The 22,770-nt window shown below is 40.7% G+C and overlaps 1 protein-coding gene across 10 annotated transcripts in view; it reads left to right on the forward strand.

The window, feature by feature from the left end:
* fbrsl1 (fibrosin-like 1) overlaps positions 1-22,770 on the forward strand; it is a 1,023,586-nt gene that overhangs the window by 336,828 nt on the left and 663,988 nt on the right. The gene's annotated exons all lie outside the window — the stretch shown is intronic.

A 22,770-nucleotide genomic window follows, 5' to 3' on the forward strand; every position in this document is an offset into this window, starting at 1 on the left:
GCCAACAATGCCCATGACACTTGAAACACTGAACATAAAATGCCACTGAGGTCAATTGTTGCATCTTGGACTAGAAATCAAATGCAGCACCTTCTGCATCCCTGAAAGTTTCCAGGGATTCTGACTATGCTGAGAGTGCAGAAGAGTTGGGATGGCCCTTGCCAGAGCAGAGAGGGGTCAGGGAGGAGATTGAGTCAATCGGAACCCCCTTCCTGGTTGAGAAGGCCTCGATTTGACCAAGAGAAAGCTTTCCCCAGGTCGAGAGACTCATGAATCGGATGGACAAAGACAGAAGAGAATCTAGAGTCGATGTAACCAAGCAATGTATTCCAAAACCATAACTACTGGAGGGATGGGAACTGCTTCCCGTCATATCGTCCTTGTTTCATTTGCAAACTCACAAGGGAGTTAGACAGAGAAGATTGGGAGAAACTGTTCCCACTCGTAAAAGGCATGAGAACAAGAGGGACGTAGATTTAAACTGATGTGCAAATGACTCTGATTCCATCTTTGTGACTCTGATTCCAGATGATGATTTCCATTGAGTGGTCAGATCTTGTGGATACAATCTTTGCAAATACACTCCCGTTGTTATTCCTGTTGGAATACATCAATTCCCCCCCCAGCTATAAGTACTGTAATGTTTCAAGAAATTCACTGGATTTTAATTTTTGTTTTGCAGTTCGTGTTTCTGTGTATCTGTAACAAAAGGTTATGCATTATGCAAGACTGCTATTCAGACTTGCAGTTCAAATGACTTTATGCTTTGCGGCTTAACATCACATGAAATCCTTGATTGCGTTGCTACCATACTAATAATATATTCCAAACTAACAATTGGATTGAAAACACATGTAATTCACTTTTTAAAAGCAGAACTACAATTCATGTGGATGAAATAACATGCAGTGCTCACTGTTACAGAATTAAAAACGCTCTGTGATGTGCATTTGTCATTATTTCTGTGATGATAGTTGGTCGAAATTTGAGCTTTCAAAAGCTGAAAGTAGAATAATGATTTTTGGATATAATTTTGTATTAATAGTACAGGTTAACAATATTAATATAAAAGTTACTTCTCCTATATATTACAATTTTTATTCGATGTGAAACCATTAAGGTGCAGAAAGGTGATGGTACTGAGGATCAAATTGTTTCAGAATTTTACATTATTATGAGTTGTATTTCTGTTTAAAATGATTCGGGGGCAGCTTACGAGATAGCTGGCTGGAAAGTGGTGTTTCCAGAATCAGTTGAGCTAATACCGTCACAGTTTACTATAGGAAGCCAGATGAACAGTAATAATGTTCAAAAGCAAATCAGAAACCAGTTGTAAATGGTCACTACTTGGCACCCTAGGATGTTATAATTAAATGACAGGTGTAATAACAACTGTTATTAGCTATACTACTTATTGAAAAAGCCATGTACTTGAGCAGTAGAAATAATCTTTTATTTTTGTTTTCTTGACGGACCTAAAGATAAATTTGCAAGTGAAAATGCAACAGTAAATGTGATAAATTTGCATAATCACTGCCTGACTTTTTAAAGAGTACAGTAACTGCAATAGATTAAGGGTATAATTAGAGGCTGAAAGGTCTAAAGGTGGATTACCTCCCAGAGTTCTGAAGGATATAGCTGAGGTGATTGTAGAGGCATTGGTGATCTTTCAGGAATCACCAAAGTTAGGGAAGGTCCCAGAGAAATAAAAAATGACTAATGTAACAACCTTATTTAAGTAGGGAAGAAAGCGAAAGACAGGAAACTATAGGCTGGTTAGCTTGCCCTTGATTGTTGGTAAGATTTTAGAATCCATTCTTAAGAATGAATTTGCAGAGTCCTTGGAAGTGCATGATAAAATAGATGAGTCAGCACAGTTTTGTCGAGGAGAGGTCATGCCTGACAAATCTGTTAGAGTTCTTTGAGGAGGTAACTAACCACTTAGGCAAAGGAGAGCCATTGGACATGATGATTTCTATTTCCAGAAGGTCTTTGACAAGATGCCGCACAGGAGGTTGCTAAGTACGAAAAGAGTCCGTGGTATTAAGGGCAAAGTACTAGCATTGATAGAGGATTGACTGACCTGACAGAAGGGATAAAATGAGGATAAATGGGTCTTTTACAGGAGGCATCCGGTGACTAGTGGAGCTCCGCAGAGGTCCGTGTTGAGACTACAAACGTTAATGATCTGTACGAAGGAACTGAGGGCATTGTTGCTGAGTTTGCAAATGACACGAAGATAGGTGGACAGATGAGTATTGAGAGGAGGGGAGGCTGTAGAAGGACTTGGACAAGCTAGGTGAATGTGCAAAGAAGTGGAAGATGGAATGAAATGTGGGAAAGTGTGAGCTTGTGCATTTCGGTCTGAAGAATAGAGGCATTTGCTGAACTGGATAAGGCTTTGGCAATCTGGAGCACAAAGGGACTTGAGAGTCCTGGTTCAAGATACTCTTAAGGCTAACATGCTGGTTCAATTGGCAGTTAGAAAAGTAGATGCAGTGTTAGTATTCATTTCAAGAGAGCTAGAATGCAAGAGCAGAGATGTACTACTCGAGCTGTGTAAAACTCTGGTCAGACTGAATATTGGGCAGTTTTGTACTCTTTATCTAAGGAAGGATGTGCTGATGTTGGAGGGAGTGCAGAGGAGGTTCTTAAGAATAATTCCAGGGATGGTGTGTCAAATGAAGGGTGATTGAGGATTCTGGGTATGTACTTAATGGAGTTTAGAAAGATAAGGGGGATCTGATTGAACAGAATGCTGAAAGATCTGAATAGAATGGACATGAAGAAGATGTTTCCACGAGCAGGATAGACTTGGACCTGAGGAGGAATTTCTCAGATGGTGCTTAACCTGTGGAACACATTGCTGCAGAAGTTTGGAGGCCATGTCATTGAGTGTATTTAAGACAAAGGTAGGTAGGTTCTTGACTGGTAAGGGTATCAAGAGTTATGGACAGATGGTAGGAAAATGGGGTTGAGAAACACATCAATCATGATCAAATGGTGGAGCAGACTCAATGGGCTGAATCAACTAGGAGAAAGTGAGGACTGCAGATGCTGGAGACCCCACTGGTCCTCACCTACCACCCCACCAACCTCCAGATACATTGTATCATCCTTCGTCATTTCTGCCACCTCCAAACAGACCCCACCACCAAGGATGTATTTCCCTCCCCTCCCCTATCAGCGTTCTGGAAAGATCACTCCCTCCGCGACTCCCTCGTCAGGTCCACACCCACCACCAACCCAACCTCCACTCCCGGCACCTTCCCTTGCAACCTCAAGAAATGCAAAACTTGCGCCCACACCACCCCCCTCACCCCTCCAAGGCCCCAAGGGATCCTTCCATATCCGTCACAAATTCACCTGCACCTCCACACACATCATTTATTGCATCCGCTGCACCCGATGTGGCCTCCTCTACATTGGGGAGACAGGCCGCCTACTTGCGGAACATTTCAGAGAACACCTCTGGGACACCCGCACCAACCAACCCAACTGTCCTGTGGCTGAACACTTTAACTCTCCCTCCCACTCCGCCAAGGACATGCAGGTCCTTGGACTCCTCCATCACCAGACCATGACAACACGACGCCTGGAGGAAGAGCACCTCATCTTTCATCTAGGAACCCTCCAACCACAAGGGATGAATGCAGATTTCTCCGGTTTCCTCATTTCCCCTCCCCCCCACCTTACCTCAGTCCCAAACCTCAGACTCCGCACCGCCTTCTTGACCTGCAATCTTCTTCCCGACCTCTCCGGTCTATCACCCTCACCTTAACCTCCTTCCACCTATCACATTCCCAACACCCCTCCTCTAAGTGCCTCCTTCCTACCTTTTATCTTGGCCTGCTTGGCACACCTCCGCTTTCCTGAAGAAGGGCTTCTGCCCGAAACATCGATTCTCCTGCTCCTTGGATGCTGCCTGACCCTCAATGGGCTGAATGAACTAACTCAGCTTTTATAGCTTATGGTCTTTGAAAACTGTTAGATTAGGTGCACTTACACCTTTATAAAAAGAGTAAACTTTGCAACTGGTTGGTTATTTCCTTGTTTTGTGGTATAATTACATAAAATAATGTGTAAGGACATTTTCTCTCCAATACAGTGCAGAAATTCTATGCTAGTTAAGAAAGTGTTTTAGAAACTCAAGGTTCGTTGAAAATTCACGAGTTAAACTTTACAGTGATGCTAAATTAAATGTATACATAAGGGTTTTGGGGCACTGTAAATAATAGATGATATAGCTCTTCAGAAGAGTTATTTTGAAATGGTGATTGTATTTGACATTTACATTGACTGAGGCCTCTCAAAGTAGAGAAGATTGATCAAGGCAGAGTGGTAGATTTAGTGGTAGTGGTCAATATGGACTTAAGCAAGATGTTCAACAAGGTTCTGCATGGCAGACTGGTTAGCAAAGTTAAGTTGCATGGAATCTAGGGGGAGGTGGCCAATTTGATTCAAAATTGTGCACAAGGATCTGTGCTGGGTCCACTACTACTTGTTTTTGAACATGTATATAGGAGGTATGGTTAGTAAGTTCGCAGATGACACCAAAATTGGTGATTAATGGACAGTGAAGAAGGTTACCTCACAGTACAATGGGACCTTGATCATGTGAGTCAGTGATCTGAGGTGAGGCAGATGGAGTTTAATTTAGATAAATATGAGATGTTGCATTTTGGTAAGGTAAACCAGGGACAGGACTTGTACAGCTAATGGTAGGATCCTGGGAGTGTTGCCAAATAGAGAAACCCGGTGTACAGGCGCTCAGTTCCTTTGAAAGTGGAGTTGCAGGAAAACAGATGTGAAGAATGCATTTGTCCATGCTTACCTTCATTGGTCAGTGCATTGAGTGTCGGAGTTGGGATATAATTTTGCCACTAAACAGGACATTGGTAAGGCTACTTTTAGAATACTGCATTCAATTCTGGTCTTCCTCTGCTAGAGGGAGGATGATGTTAAACTTGAAAGGGTTCAGAAAAGATTGACAAGGATATTGCCAGATTTTGAGGGTTTGAGCTACAGGGAGAAGCTGAATAGGCTGGGGCTTTTTCCTTGGAACATCAGAGGCTGAGGGGTGACCTTTATAGAAGTTTATAAAGTCATGAGGGGCATAGAGTAAATAGTCAAGATTTTTCCCCAGGGTTGGGCAGTCAAAAACTAGAAGGCATAGGTTTAAGGTGAGAAGGGACCTGAAGGGTAATTTTTTCATGGTGGGGTGTGCATGGAATGAGATGTCTGAGGAAGTGGTAAAAGTGATTATAATACAACAGTTAAAACGCAATTGGACAGGTACAAGGATAAGAAAGGTTTATAGGGATTTATGCCAAATGATGGCAAATGAGACTAGATCAGTTTAGGATATCTGGTTAGTGCAATTTACATCATTGGATATATTCAGCAGGTCTGGCAGCATCTGAGGAGAGAAAGCAGAATTAATGTTTCGGGTCCAGTGACCTTTCTTCAGAACTGATTGGAGCTAGGCAAAGGTTGGTAAGTATGCCAGTCAAGGGGGAGGGGGAAGGACTAAACAGTAGGTGGAGATGGAGCCCAAAGAGAGAAAAACAGTTAGGCAAACAAAGGAATGGATAAAGGTCAGTCTGGGAGAGTACATATCTGCTAATGGGGGCCATTAATGGTTGATAATGGGTTGTTTATGGTACCAGCCCATGCGATGACAAGGCCTGGTATATGGTGATTGGGGTAAAGACAAGGGAGAAGTGCTCAGGCCCTAAAATTATGGAACTCAATGTTGAGTCCAGAAGGTTGCAGGTTTTCCAAGCAGAAAAAGAAGTATTTTCTTCCAGCTTGTGCTGAGCTTTGCTGGAGCACTTTAGCAAGCTCAAGACAGATGTTGGCCAGTAAACACTGATCATTTGAAATGGCAGGCAAATGGGAGCTTGGTCGTTTATGCAGATAGAATGTAGGTGTTCTGCAAAGCGGTTGCCCAGTCTGTGCTTCCTCTCCATAGGGTAGAGGACACCACGTTGTGAGCAGCAAATATAATGGACTAGATTGAGTGAAGTGCAGGTAAGTTGCTGTTTCACCTCGAAGGTGTGCCTTGGATAGTAAGGTGGGAGGAAGCAAACGGGCAGGTTTTGTAATTTATTCATTTTTGTGGGATGAGGGCGTCGATGACCGGGCCAGCATTTATTGACTGTTCCTAGTTGCCCTTGAGAAGGTGGTGGTGAGTTGCTGCTGTAGTCCACTTGCTGTGAGTTGACCCACAATGCTATTAAGGAAGGAATTTCAGGATTTTGATCCAGTGACAGTGAAGGAACAGCAGTACAGGTTGTTCTGCTATGATGCGACAGTTGTATTCCTCTGTGACCTGCGCTATAGAAAATCAGTATGGAAACCCACAGTAGAAAATCATGCTGTAGATCGTTAATAGAAAATCACTATACACCTGTTCTGTAGAAAGTTTACATTATCCAAACGGCGTCCATAATTTGCTAATCACTTTATAGCTAATTCACACTGACATAATGCGCGTTATAGAAGAATGACCTGTATAAAGGGTGACCCCTGTATCTGCGGGTCCGGTTACCACGGTTTCAGTTACCTGCTGTTTACCGCGGCTCGAACATATAAAAGGAAACATTCCATAACCAGAGACCAGGAGGCTGCTGGGAAAGTACATTGCCCATTTAAATGAATGGGTTCGCACCTATCCACAGTTTCAGGCTTTTACGGTCTTGGAACATATGCCCTGCAGGTATGGGATGGGGGACTACTGTGTTTCAAAGTCAGGATGGTGAGTGGCTTGGAGGGGAACTTGAAGGTGGTGGTGTTCCCATGTATGTGTTGCCCTTGTCCTTCTTGATGGAAGTTGTTGTGGGTTTGGAAGGTGCTGTCTGAGGATCTTTTGGTGAATTTCTGCAGTGCACCTTGTGGATAGTACACACTACTGTAACTGAGCATCAGTGGTGGAGAGAGTGGTTGCTTGTGGATACAGTACCAATCAAATGGGCTGTTTTGTCCTGGATGGTGTCAAGCCTCTTGTGTTATTGGGGTTGCACTCATCCAGACAAGTAGGAAGTATTTCATCACACTCATGACTTGTGCTTTTGTAGGTGGTGGACAGGCTTTCGGGAATCAGGAGGCGAGTTACTTACTATAATATTCCTAGCTTCTGACCCGCTCTTGTAGCCACTGTGTATATGTTATAGAGTCATAGAGATGTACAGCTCAGAAACAGACCTTTCGGTCCGACTCGTCCATGCCGACCAGATATCTCTACCTAATCTAGTCCCATTTGCCAGCACTTGGCCCATATCCCTCAAAACCTTTTCCTATTCATATGCCCATCCAGATACCTTTTAAATGTTGCAATTGTACCAGCCTCTGCCACTTCCTCTGGCAGCTCATTCCATACACATACCACCTTCTGTGTGAAAATGTTGCCAGATAGGTTTCTTTTAAATCTTTCCCTTCTCACCCTAAACCTATGCTCTCTAGTTCTGGACTCCCCCACCGCAGGCAAAAGACTTTGTCTGTTTATCATATCCATGCCCCTCATGATTTTATAAACCTCTGTAAGGTCACCCTTCAGCCTCCGACACTCCAGGGAAAACAGCCCCAGCCTGTTCAGCCTCTCTCCCTAGCTCAAATCCTCTGTGTCCAGTTGAATTTCTGATCAATGATAACTCTTGGGGTGTTGATAGTGGGAGATGCAATGATGGTAACACAATTGAATGTTAAGGGGGGACTGTTTGGATTGTCTCTTATTAATAATGGTCATAGCCTGGTATGTGTGTGGTACGAATGTTACTTGCCTGGATATTGTCCAGATCTTGTTGCATTTGGACACTGACTGCTTCAGTGTCTGAGGAATTGCAAATTATGCTGAACATCAAGAAATCATTGGTGAACATTTCCACTTCAGACCTTCCGATAGAGAGAAGGTGTGGTGTAAAATTATGTCCCAATACATGTGTGAATCATAATGTAACACATGTATTGGGCCAAGCAGTGGAATGTGGTGAAACGGTTAAAAATTATGTCCCAATACATGTGTGAATCTAACCGGAATGGAGGTGTTGCTTAGTCCCGTGTGAATCTTATTACACACCTCCCCGTGTGAATCTTCTTATCTGTATGTAACCAGAATGGAATGTGTTTTTTAGCCTTGCTCTGCTGTTCACATGAATGTTTATATCTGGAAAAGAGTATATCAGCTGGAAAAGTCTCCAGTTCGGTGAGTCTGCTCCGGGGTTACGTTTAACCGCCGAGCGTGGGTTGTTGGCAACCGCTCTACGAGAACTGACGGCTCCCAGTTCCGGTAACATGTAGAGTGAGTATAAGCCAGACCCGTTGTAAGTATGAGACCTGGTTGTGGCGACGCTGCGGGGAATAAAATGCTCATATTCTAGCAGACTCGCCTCTTGGTCGTTTGTTCTGTGTCAGACTACTCTCCTACGAACCTGACCTTGAGAATTTTTTAAAACAGAAGGTCACGGACAAAGCAACTGACGATGGTTGGGCCCAGGATATTACAGTCCTGCAGAGATGTTCTGGAGCTGAGATAAAAAGGTAAAAACAATGACTGCAGATGCTGGAAACCAGATTCTAGATTAGTGGTGCTGGAAGAGCACAGCAGTTCAGGCAGCATCCAAGGAGCAGCGAAATCGACATTTCGGACAAAAGTCCTTCATCAGGAATAAAGGCAGTGAGCCTGAAGCGTGGAGAGATAAGCTAGAGGAGGGTGGGGGTGGGGAATGTCTTATCTCTAATCACGACCATATTCTTACATGACCAGTATGACTCCAACCACCCGAGAGTTTGTCCTCTGATACCCATTGATTCTAATGATTTGGCGGAACCCAAACTGGGCATCACTGAGCAGGTTATTGCTGCGTAATTGCTGGTTGATAGGACTGTTAATGACACCTTCCATTACTTTACTGATGATTTAAAGTAGACTCATGGAACGGTAGTTGGCCAGGTTGGATATGTCCTTTTTTTTGTGTACAGAACATATTTGGGCGATTTCCCACCTTTGTCGGGTAGATGCCAGTGTTGTAACTGTACTGGAGCAACTTGGCTAGGGGTGCGGCAAGTTCTGGAGCCCAAGTCTTCGGTACTATTACCAGAATGTTGTCAGGGCCCAGGGCCAGTATCCAGTGCCTCCAACTGTTGGAGGTGTTGCACCTTCTGTGATTGAATGAAATGGTTCTCGGGGAATGAGGTCTAAAATAACTTTCTTTTTAATGTAAGCAATTCCTTATTCCATAGAATCAACTCTTCCAAATCAGTTCTAGTCCAAGATAGGACACAAATCCATGTCAAGTTCATGTTGTAAGGCCCCACACGATGTGCATTTTCACGAAGCCAGTTTGAAAATTTCACACCATTTTTAACAAATGCAACTTGACAGAGTAACCTAAGAAATACTGTCTCAAGAGCAGGATTAAAATTTTGCGAATGAAACCTATTATAATGGTGAATTAACTAGAAGGCCAAATTGTTCATTTATACTTGTGTATGTCATGCAGCTGGCACAGTGGCTTAGTGGTGAGCACTACTGCCCTACAGCACCAGGGACTTGGGTTCGATTCCACTTTCAGGCAGCTGTCCGTTTGGAGTTTGCACATTCTGCTAGTGTCTGCATGGATTTCCTCTGGGTGCTCCGGTTTCCCATGCAGATTAGGTGGGTTGGCCATGTTAAATTACCCCATAGTGTCCAGGGATGTGTAGGCTAGGTGGATTAGCCATGGGGAATGCAGGCTTATAGGGATAGGGTACAGGGATGGGATGATCTTCAGAGGGTCAGTGTGGACTTGATGGGGCAAATGGCCTGCTTTTCACACTGTAGGAGTTCTATGATCTCTTCTCGCACTAAGTAGTGGCATGCAAGAAATCTTATTAAAAATGAGCTTGGAAAACATTCCGTCTTCCATATTTTAAAGTCTTAATGCATTTACTCTGCATGTCATAACCATAGTGAGTTAAAGGTGCAGAACTTTGTTTAAATTACCTAGCAGCCAAAATTGTGTTGCTAACTTATTCAAATTCCTATTAGAGATTCCATGCTGTGTGTTACTGGCATGGTAGAAAAATCAAATAGTAAAAATAAAATTTCACCAAAGGTCAAGAGTTCTCCTATGTGACATTTTCTAAGCCATAACATCAATAATTGGAAATGAAGTTGCATAGGGTTGAGACAATGACTTGAGGATCCTGAAATGAACCGGAGTATTGACAGAGACTTTTCTCTCGACCGCTCACCGACATACATTTTCTCCCTCGGCCACTTCCCAGCAACAGATAAAGAGCCAGTATATGAACTGAAAATTGTTCTTTAGTCACCATCAAGGCCACTTTACGATGAGGTATGTGATGTTATTCAACCAACAAACCATTTATCAAAATTCATCACAGATGAAGGTGCTCCTCATTATTCAGATAAACTGTCAAGGCTTCAACAAGGCTCCAACATAACTTCAACAGTTATGTGCTGTCTTATAAATACTGTTTCTTACTGGTTTTTAAAGCTAGACTAATTTTCTATAATTGCCAAACTGGATCTGGCCTAGGGTCAAGTAATTTTGCTAATAAGCTTCTGTTTGAAATGTTTTACTGTTTGGCTATAGGTTTGTTGGCCTTTCTGTGCCTATAGCAGTTTACAACTCTGAACATGCACTCAGGCAGAAGTCAGCAATTGTTCAATGTAGCCAGCAATTTAATACAAAATTAATTTTAACTGAAGCAAAAGTTTTCATTTGCAAGGAAACAACTTCAGTATGTGTAACCCCAGCATGCACCTCTGTAAATAAAATTTTGGATTACTGTGTTTGCAGACTGAAAGGAAGACTAGTTGTTTATATTGTAGTAAGCAGAAATGCAGCTACTGGTGCAGACAGGAAAAAAAAACCTTTAAAGACTTTTTTTAAAACTTCACATAACACCCTGAAAGGAAATCAGTTGTCAATTTTAAGAGTTTCAGGGCCATTGCAGAAATACTCAGTTTTAGTTCAGTGGCCTACTTTTGTGAAATTAAGTATTTGCTTCAGAGAAAAGGTAAATGACAAAACAAAACTACATTTGGGAGTATCTATTACCAGAATAACAGATGATATGAATCCATTAGACATTGCATTCCTGGTTGGACATTTCACATTGCCAGTGGGCAGTAACACTAAGGCATTACTACTTGTGTTAAATTATACTGTTGATTCTCAAAACATTTGACATACATTTAAACATCTCCAATCATGTAAATGAACAGCAAGCTTTCAAAAAGTGAAGCATTTACAATCACCTTCAGCCAGAGGTCCAAACAGATGTTCCAGTGTGGCCTTTTCCCGTCATCCCCAGCATCACTCACCTCAATCTTCAGCCATATCAGTTCAGTCCATGTGAGAGCAACAAATAGCCAAAGAAAACTGATACTACAGGTTTGATAATTGATTTCTAACAATATCTGTTTTTGTTTCAGATTTACAGTATGCATAATTTTGTTTTGTTATAGTTACTTTGATGTTTACTGTTTTGTAAAAGAATTTTGTATTTGGGCAGAAGTCAACAAGTTCAGTTTGTGCATTCAAACCCAAATTTGTCACCATACTGTAACAGAGGTTTCAGAAAATATATCCATGAAAAGGAAAATGAGCAATGAAGTAATCAAAAGGAAGAATGAAGAACTGAGCTGAGTTCCCTTTGTGTAAAGCAGCAGAATCTAAGACGACGGTGAAACTTTTTTTTTATTTGTACCTTGGCAGAACCAATGCTTGTCAACACGTTAAACCTTCTTTTATATAAACGATTTGGAAGAGAATTGTGGAGGCATGGTTAGTAAGTTTGCGAATGGCACCAAAATGGTACTGTGGACAGTGAAGAAGGTTTTTGAAGATTACAAAGAGATTGTGATCCTTTGGGTCAATGGGCTAAATTGTGGCAGATGGAGTTTAATTTGGATAAATGCAATTTGGTAAAGCAAACAAGGAAGGAACTTAAAATTAATGATAGGGCCCTGGTTAGTGTTGTAGAACAGAGACCAGGTGCATAATTCTTTGAAATTTGCATCACAGATGGACAGAGTGGTTAAGAAGGTGTTTAGCATGCGTTGGGATGCTATGTTAAGGTTGTACAGGACATTGAGGTCTCTTCTGGAGTACTGTTTGCAGTTCTGGTCACCCTGTTATAAGAAGGATATTATTAAACTGGAGAGGGTTCAGAGAAGATTTACTCGGATGTGTTGCCGGAAGTGGAGGGTTTGAGTTGTAAACCTAGGCCGGATAGGCTGGGACCTCTTTTCACTGGAGTGTTGGAAGTTGAGGGATGACTTTCAAGATTTATAAAAAATTGTGAGGGGAGTAAATAATATGAATAGCAAGGATCGAAGGTGGGAGAGTTCAAAACTAGGGGCATCTTTTTAAGGTGAGAAGAGAAAGTTTTAAAAAGGACATGGGCAACTTTTTTTTACACAGTGGTTAGTGTGTAGAATGAACTGCCAGCAAAGTTGTGGGTACGGGTACAGTTAGAACGTTGCAGTGATCTTTGGGTAAGAACATGAATAGGACAGGTTTAGTTTGGGAACACAGTTGGTGTGGACTAGTTGGTCTGAAAGGTCCGTTTCCATGCTGTACAAAATGTGAGTGTGCTGCTTTTTAGCTGTATATTGGGTGTGAATAAAGTATATGGGGGAAAAAGGCAGTGGGTTTGCTTTGTTATGTGATGCAAAAGAGCCCCCTACTGGACAAGTTTATTTGTAGCTTGATAATTTTAGGAAATTGTATTACAGCATATTGGAAGGATTTTTTCATTATTGCAGTTGTATGATGAACATCAGAATAATTGTCCTGAACACACAGCTGGCTATCAAAATGGCATCTTGCAAGTGTGCACTGGCCCAGTGACATCCGTTACTGGTGATGGACATGAATTTGCATGTTGTAGTTGCATCACCTTCCAATGCATGTGCAGATGGCCTTAAGTGAACCTGAAATTCCCAATATCCAAGCGAACCAGGGACTGAGAATCCAAGAGCCGGGCACAGGTTGAGAGCAGAGTCTGGGAACAGAAAGAAAGGTTATTGGTGTCACAGTTGAGCTGTGCAGCTGCGCAGCTCATTGTTTTTTTCCGAGGGGGGAGTGGAGTGCATTGACAGCACTGAGGACTTTCCTCCATTTCATTGAACAACTGAAAGCTTGTTCGATAGACTATCATTCTGGTTGGAAAGCAGCTGGGCCTGAAATCCATTTAGCCTATGTCTAGGTCAGAAGTTGAAGAAACATTTGAGAATTCCAAGTTGCACACGGCTTGAACAATAATATAAATCATCACTCGGGCTTGAAAGTAAAATTTGTAATGTTCAACCTCTTGCTCATTTAACAAAAATTAGGTTGAATTCAATTTAGCAGTTCAAAACCAAAGAACTCCAAACATTGATATGGTTCTAGGTTTATTCTCAATCTTATTTTCAAATTTGCCACTATAGTGCACTATAGTTTAGTCTATTAGAGGTAGTTTTAATATAATTAGAGAGGGGAATGGCAGAGATACTGAGTACTTTGCATCTTCCTTTACCAAATAAGTTGATATATCATCCAGGACCAGATAGAATGTAGCAAGGATGTTGAGTTACTGATCTTGGTTTTTCAGTTCTATTTCAAGAAGTGAAAAGTACCAGAGGACCAGAAAATTGGAACTGTTGTGTGTTCAAAGGTAAGTTTGAATTCAACAATCACAGGATAGTTTGTTTAACCACACTAGTGAAAGAAGTGCAGATTAATAAGGAAGCTCAATGTAGATTTTTAAAGCAAATCAAGGTTAACTAACTTGATTGATTTTTGTTTTTTTGCTGAGGAAACAGCGTACAAAAGGTGCTTCAGATGATGTGTACGTAGACTTCCAAAAACCGTTACATAAGTCCTACAGATATGGTAGCAAGCATGCTAGTTTATTATTGTGGAATAATATGAACAGAATAACTGACTGGGTGCTGCCTTGCATATGTTCAACCAAGGCTTAAACTATTTCTAACACTTACACTTCTAAGATCTTTAAATTGAGACATACAGATGTGGATTGAACATAGTATGATGTCCTCACATACACCCATTGGAATGTCTTGTTACATAATGACTATTAGTTTAATAGACAAATGTTGTCACACTCCTTTGTTCTTTAACTGTATTGATATTGGTCTTATACTGATAATTAAAGTGCTCATTGATTATAGCCTATGTGGATCTCATATTGCCAGTTCAATGAGAGTCTGAATTCAGGACATATGTTACATCAAAGGTGCCTGAATTTAGGTCACTGCAATAAATACTTCATGGCTAAAATAAGACAGTCATTTGAACTACTAATTTAATCACTTAAGTGATGAGTACTGCTAGTAATGCATAGTGTGTTTTGAACCTTATTCTGCGCAGAGTTCAGGGCTTAAAATAGTTGAGAAAGTGATTGATTTCACTGGTTTATAACCTATACGCAGATGGAGCAAAGTCTGTCCTACTGCCAGAAAGAGAATGGGGGAGGGTTATGTGGCTTCCAGGCATGCCAAGGCATACACTCTGAAAAAGAGTGTAACCCTTATTTATTATTCATGGTATGATGTGAGCTTGTGTCCGTTTCCTTGGGGAGATGACAACTTCTCTACTCAATGTATTCGCATGTGCCAGTTTTAATGAGCATAACCCTAGTCCAATTTCCGACTCGTTTCCAAGGCACCCAACCCGTCAGGCCCAGGCTAAGCAGATTTAGCTACTGAAAAGTAGCTGAAAAGATTGTTTTTGTAAGAAACTTGTATCAAAGCTGTTATCTTTGAAGGAACACTTCAGTTTCTTTATTTCTGCAATGCTTATGTGAAACTAAAACCTACCGTGGCACTCTGATCAAATCAAGCTGCTTCTTTAACAAATTCAAGTATGTGGGAAAAGATAACAAACTGTCCTCATTCATGCATAATTTTGCACTAGAGCTAGTAACAGGATTTTCTTTTAAATTGCCCGTACTTTGAATACATTTGAAAGTTATACCTGATCATTTATAGCTGAAATGGTGGTACAAGTTAACTGGTGTTAACTGTTAAATACATATCTGTCAGACCCAGTGTTGTACACTTTGTAAAAAGCTTGCATGTGTCAGCTGTGACATGGTATTCCTCACTCTGTTTTATTACCCTTATGCATTTTGTATGGTATGATCTGGTACTGCATGCAAAACAAAAGTTTTCACTGTACCAAGGTACATGTAAGCATAATGAATTGAATCAAATCAAATCAAATGGACTTTGTGGCTAAAATGATTAGCAAGCAGACATTAAAAAGGAAATGGAATAATTTGTTCCAAGTTATAATAATTAAGATGTAAATAATCAATTGCAGAGTTTGCTTCAGATCTAATGCCATGTAACAGGAGATAGAAAACTCTCTTTTTATTCCACAGGTGTAAATTTCCTTTAACAACAATATCTTTAATTTTCTTTGGTTTAGAACATTTATTAGAAATAGTGTTTCAATGCATTGTACACACTAGTTAAAATTTCTGCTGTAATTTTGAAATACCCTCCATATCTTCATCGATAAGCCTGTGAGGACTGTAGTGGCTTTTTGTATCAGAATAAAAGATTAAGGAAATTTCTTACAATTGTGATAACTGAAAATGTGTTGTATAATTGAGGGAGACTGGTGACTTTTTATAAATAATTTCTCTCTTCTCACCCACTTATGCGCACACTCTCACTCATGCAGTCTGTCTCTTACTCTCTTATATAGACACACAGACCCTCTCGCTATGTCTCTCACTTCCCCTCCCACCCCACTGCATGCACGGACACACTCTCCCTCTCTCCTGTGGAGCTTCTCCACGCTCTCTCACTGCCTGTTTGTAAGCTGTTCCAGCTCTACACATAAATCAGATGTGGTGATATAGACTGGAAACAGAATATTCTTGTTTTCACAGTAGTGTACAAAATCCCATGCAAGGACTGCACAAAACACTATATAGGACAAACAGGAAGACAGCTAACGATCCACATCCACGAACATCAACTAGCCACGAAACGACACGACCAGCTATCCCTAGTAGCCACACACGCAGACGACAAGCAACATGAATTTGACTGGGACAACACTACCATTATAGGGCAAGCGAAACAAAGAACAGCCAGGGAATTCCTAGAAGCATGGCACTCATCCACAAACTCCATCAACAAACACATCGACCTGGACCCAATATACGGGCCACTACAGCGGACAGCTGAAACTGACAACCGGAAGCGGCAGGGACAGGCCACTATAAATGCTGGAGGAAACACCACAGAAGCGCTTCACAGGAGGCTCCCAAGCACTGAGGATGTCACCTAGACAGGGGACGAAACGTTTGCAACAAAAACTTCCAGCTCGGCGAACAGAACCACAGCAACGAGCACCCGAGCTACAAATCTTCTCACAAACTTTGAATTCTTGTTTTTTCATTAATTCATGGGATGTGGGTGTTCTGGCTAAGCCGATATGCATTGCCCTTGGGAATTTGGTGATGAGTTTCTGTGTGGAACTGCTGCAGTCATTGAATGTTGTTATTTAGGAAGGATGGGAGAAGGGAAAATAAGGTGTAGAGGGAGGCAAAAGCTCTTAACAACAAGGTGTGAGATCACTACATCCGTGTGAGAGAATCTTAGATTGCAGGATCAAGATCCAGCAATGGCTTGAGGACAGCTAATAAACAGCAAGCATTGATGAAAATGTATAGGTAGTTGTGGTAATTATAGAAAGATACAAATCCGAAGGTTAGAGGTGCATGTAATTATGGGTGTTATAGCAATAATGGGCAACTTCAGTTTACATGCACACTGGGTTAACCCAGTCAATACTAATCACGTAGAGGATGAATTCCTGGAGTGTAAACACAATAGGCTTCTGGAGTAGTACATTTAAGAACAAACGAGGGATCAGGCTATTTTAGATCTAATGTTATGTAATGAGGAGCGGTTAATCACTAACCTTGCTGTAAATGTTCCATTGTGAAATAGTGACTAAAATATAACAGGATGTTACATTGAATTTGAAAGTGATATCATTCATTCTGAAAGTAAGGACTTAAATATAAAGAAAGATATGAGGGCAAGTTTGCTATGATGTACTATGGTGAAAAAAATACGCAAAAACATTTAGTAATAGGCAGTGGCTAACATTTAGAAGTATTACATGGTCGACAATAAGACAACAAGAAAGGTGAATCAGACTTGCCTAAAAATGAATTAAAGTTTATTAGATCAAAGGAAGTAGTTTGAGTAGGCCAGAAAAAGTGGAAGTAATTTAGAACCCAGCTAAGGATGACTAAGTAATTGATAGAGAAGGAAAAGTGAATATGAATACACCCTAAACTTGTATTTTCTTTGATAGTGCTACATATAGAATAGCCAAAGGAAAAACAGTGGATATGGTGCATTTGGATTTTCAAAAGACTTTGATAAGATCCCACATGAGGCGAGTAAATAAAATTAGATCTTCTCTCCACAAATGCTGTCAGATATGCAGAGTTTCTTCATTTTCAGTTTTTATTTCAGATCTCTAGTTTTTATTTTACTGATATGAAATGCTGACTGAAGCCCTGAGAGCTACCTAGACTTAGTTCCATGCAAGGTTAGTTCAGTGTCACAATGCTGTTTTTTCCCTGCATTCAGCAGAACATGCAATGTGCAGATATTTAAAAATGGGATCAGCTGAAGATATTGAGCATACTGTGGCCTAAGGCCTGTTCTACTATGCTCGTGGTGGAAGCATGACCAGTATTTTCTCCTCATTCTGTTCCTCATTGTGAAGGTTTCTTAAAGGTGTCAAAAGCCATATTTGGATGGGCTACCTTTTGACTCCCAGTAATCAACCTTGTATATCCTGAGGAAGATGAAAGGTTGAAGGAATCAAGGAACATGGCAGCACCCAGGATATTCAAGATTTGACATTGATGGTCACGTACGATTTGAGCGTTTTTGGAGCGGAGGCCTTTTCCGTTGACTAACACCACAAGTTGGTAGTGGATATTATCAAACCAATGTGGATGCAATTGACAATGTACTGCAACCATTGGTAAGCTAGCTGTGATGGGACAATCCCATTGCCTGATTGCTGGACTCTCTGCATCACAGGGCAAAAAAAATATAAAGAGCTGTATTCTGTAGAAAATGGCATCTGTTACATCCCAAATGCATTTGAGTCAAAGATTGGTAGCCATTCTTTAGAGGACATGGCCAAAACTGATTCTGGGAGTAATGTGATTAATTATAAAGGTAACTGTCTACATTTTTATCTCCAAGAAACTCATATGGGTATATTCATTTAATATTTATTAACTAGACAAGGCCATGCTTTGCTTTTTGTAGTCACTTTGTCTGTTTACACCTCCCAGTAGAGAATTTAATTTACTCATTTATTATTTATTCTTCAAAATGCCTGCATATTTCTGTACTTTAAATTTATATCTACATATCCCTTAACAAATGGATTGATTCCTGGCCAATGAAAAAATAACTGACAAAATAATACAAGAACATAAGCTTGACAGGGTAGATTTTGAGATTGATACTGCCTGGGGAATGAACAACACGGTTCCTAAGTCTCAGGACAAAGAATCGATCATTAAGGACCAAGATGAGGAAAACCATTTTACTCAAAGGGTGTAAATCTTTTTAATTTTGTATGCAAAGGTTTATCTGAATGTACAAACATACAAGTAAAGGGCAGAAATAAGCCATTTGATCCCTCCATTCTCACTCCAGTATTCAAAATCATGACTGATTTATTAGTGTTTTGAATTTCACATTTGCATCTATCCCTGATTACTTTTGATTCCACTGCTGAGCAAGAATTTTTCTGTTTCTGCTTTAAAAAATTCAATGCTTCCACTGCTTTCAAAGGTGGAGAGATCCAAAATCTCTCAGCCTCAGGGAAACAAATTATCCTTATCTCTGTATTAATGGGCGACCCACTAATTTTTAAACGGTGACCTCCTAGGTCTTGATTCACATAAGAGGGAATAAATCTTAGCAAGGACGTTCAGGATCTTTTATACTTCAATCAAGTCATACTTCACTTTTCTGAACAGCAATGGGAACAAGCACAATTTGTTCAACCTATCCTCATAACATAACATAGCCCACTGTTCCAAGTATCCATGACTTGGACATGCTGGTGTTGGAGTGGTGTGGACTAAGTCAGAAGTTACACATCATCAGATTGTAGTCTGAACACCCTTCTGTTCTCACTGCTGACAATATCAGAACGTGGACACAGTGTCCTGACAAAACTGAAACAGCTGGAGGTGATGAGGGAAGCAAAAAGATCATCACAACCAGAATTGAAACTTTTCTGGACCTGGTGAGACCAGATCACCACAGAGGATGATATATTATTATGGGGAACAAGAATGTTTAGCCCAAGTGAAGGTTGCTACAAAATTGAAGCTGAACTCCACCAGGGACATCCAGGGATTTTGAAAATGAAGATACTTTCAAGAAGTTATGTATATTGGCCAGGATTGGATGTTGACATAGTGGTGTTGATGGGTGGTGCCCAGAGTGCCAACAAGGACAAAAAGTAAGTTCAGCTACTCCCAACGTTCATGAGAATGGCTGGGTAAACCCTGAACTCGATTATACCTGGACTGTGGTTGGACACGCATAGAGTTCATTTGTCAAACATAGGGATGACAATTGGAAAAATTGCAAGCATTGTTTGCAATATAAGGATCCCCATTTGGTGTTGGTCACAGATAACGGGCCATCATTTACCAGCAGGGCTCGCGAGTATTTCCTAAAATCGAATGGCATTCGGCATGTGAGGACAGCTCCATAGCATGCATCATCCAATGGTCTGGCAAAAAGAGCCGACCAAACTTGGAAGACAGGCTTAAAAGAAACAGCCGACAGCTTCACCAGATATCAATTTGTCCCCATTCCTGTTTGATTATCGTGCCACCCTCCAGTAACTACAGGGACAGCTCCAACAGAGTAGCTAATGGGGAGAAGACTCTGCACCAGATTAAACCTGATTTTCCTGCACCTGGGGAGAGGGTGAAATGGCATCAGAAACGCCAATACTGGATACAAGACTCTTCTACGTGAGCGAGGCACTTTACTTGGAACGAGGTAAGCCCGAAGGTATAAACAGCCACTCTGGGAGCTGGCTCTGAGCTACCTGGATCAATTTCATGTAATGGGATACCGGCTTTCATGGAGTTATTTCACCCGTAACATCCAACACATCAGAATAAGACCTATTTATGCGTATTCTCTAATTTCTGATCGCCATCAAATTTCTATCTATGTGAATATATTTCCCTCCACAAAATAATAAGCTCTTACATTTTGCACTGATTTTTTTATGTGGCACCTTGTCAAATGTCTTATGCCATCCAACACAGTTGTGGATGCTCTATTGTTTAGTATAATTAAGGTTGTGTTTGGTAGATCGTTGGTGTCTCAAGGAGGAATCTAAGGAAATGCGAATTGGGTGAGAAAGTGGAGATGAGGCAGAGGATCAGCCATAATGATATGGAGCAAGCCTTGCGTTTTTGAGTCACAATAACATTTTGAAGTGCCAACTTTTGTGATTGGAGGTTTTATAAGAAAATGCTGATTATTCTACAATTATGCGGTCAGGCGTTTACTACTCAGCAAATATACCAGTTTTGCAGTGAGCCACTTGGTGATGCTATTGTTCCTGTGATATATAGAATTAGCAGTTCAAAATTGGTCTCATTTAGCAAGTTGTGATAGCATTTGTTCAGTTATGCCCAGTTGTTCAATGTAATATTCATATCCACAATAAGAAATCTCCTCACCCATTTTGTAGTACATTTCAACAAGACAAAGAGAAAGGTGCAATTAAAGTATTGCATTTGGTGGAGTGAGATGGAAAAAAATCTGTTGAATTGTTTGTTTTCCAGATCATTGAAGTTTTAAGTAGTTGGGAAGTTCTAGAACTTGGACTTTAGAGCAGATGTTAGGTATAATGAGTGTCCGATGTTTAGCGTGGCTGTTTTAAATCCTTTTTAAGAAGGGCTCAAGTTTAACAGAACTTGTCTCCCTGCATCAAAAAACAGAAATTACTGGAGAAACTCAGCAGGTCCGGCAGTATCTGTGGGGGAGAAAATAGGGTGAACATTTTGAATCCTGTGACTTTTCTGGTTAGAAGCGTTTTATTTGCTCCCCTCACCCTGATGGCTAACAATAAATATGACATTCAACAGCCAAAGACCATTGTTAACTTGTGTGAATATGCCGGCAGATCGTGGACTTTGAGCTCCAGCATCTGTAGTTTAGGTATATGTCATTGTTGTTAATAACCGTCATCATGGCTGATTATACTAAAAATCCAGTATTTATGTGCCTGGATTAAAGTTGCCTGAGTTACATGTATAATTAGTTCAGTTAAGTAGTATCATTTTGAGGTGTTTTCATAATTTGCAATTTTATTTTCCTCTGTTGGGATTGAACTATCTACTTTTACACAGAAAAGGATTGAGACATATTGCATCAGTTCCGTACTATTTAATTAAGGCCAGGTATATAATATATAAATTCAGCTGGGACATTTGGAAATGACAAGGTACATACTTGCAAAATAATTTAGTTTACTTCTGGATGTGTCATACTCCAGAGAGGATTAAACCTTGACAAGTGATTGTTTTCTAATTGCTGTTCTGTGAATAGACTTGTCACTTTGGATTATTTTGATTTCTATAGTGACATGATTGTATTGGAGTTTTTTGATGAATTACTTTGAGCAAAATTAGTTTCAAAAATGCAATAGAGCTCCATTACTGTTGGGTTAAATTGTGCACTCTTATACTTTACCCGTTTGATAAAAGCAGTGCGACTGTTGGTACTTTACCGACAGTGACTTGGCAAAACCCATTTTGCTTTCCATTGTTGACTATAGTTGATATATGCAGGATTCCAATTAAAATGACATTGAAATTATTTTCAGCATCTGAAAAGACAGGTCAGTATTTTGGTTTGGCATTCTTGATCTGAATTTAGTTTTGATGAAATTTATACACCAGACAATGGCCATTTCTTAAGCCTTCGCAATCTTGTTCACAAAATCCAGGCTGGCTGGTTGGTTCTGTTTTTGCATTGTTAAGTAACTTGTCTGATGTGCATTCCTTGGGAGTGGAGAGTTGGGAAGGGCTGTTAATGGTGTAGCCTCATTGATGGATAATCCGAATTCAAAACATGAGCATTTTATCAGCAGGTCAGGTAAAGGAAAAATTTAAATGAACTTTTTGTGGCTTGCAGTGTTCTGTGGTATATGCCGAGGTGATCCAGATAAAGCCAATGAAATACTTTGGAAATTTAGTCACAGCTGTCATGTGGTATATGAAGCAGCCAGTTGCGGAGCATTTTGAAGTACTGTACATGGTAAAACAGCTGAATCAGCACGGTTTCTTCAAGGGGAGGCCACGCCTGACAAACCTGTTAGAATTCTTTAAAGAGTTAATGAGCAAGTTAGACAAAAGAGATGGTGGATATGGTCGATTTGGATTTCCAGAAGGCCTTTGCCAAAGTGCTGCACAGGTGGCTGCTCAATAAGATAAGAGCCCATGATGCTAAGAGCAAGACATTGGATAGAGGATTGGCTAACTGGCAGAAGGCAGACAATAGTGATAAAAGCGATCTTTTTCAGGATGGCAGTTGGTGACTAATGGAGTTCTGCAGGGGTCTGTTTTGGGACCACAACTATTCATATTTTCATCTGCACAAAGGAACTGAGAGCAATGCTGCTCAGTTTGCAGATGAGACAGAGATAGGTG

The sequence above is a fragment of the Chiloscyllium plagiosum genome, unplaced genomic scaffold (assembly GCF_037043375.1).
Source record: "Chiloscyllium plagiosum isolate Xiang-an unplaced genomic scaffold, Cpla_swu_hap1 HiC_scaffold_24, whole genome shotgun sequence".
Classification (NCBI taxonomy): Eukaryota; Metazoa; Chordata; class Chondrichthyes; order Orectolobiformes; family Hemiscylliidae; genus Chiloscyllium; species Chiloscyllium plagiosum.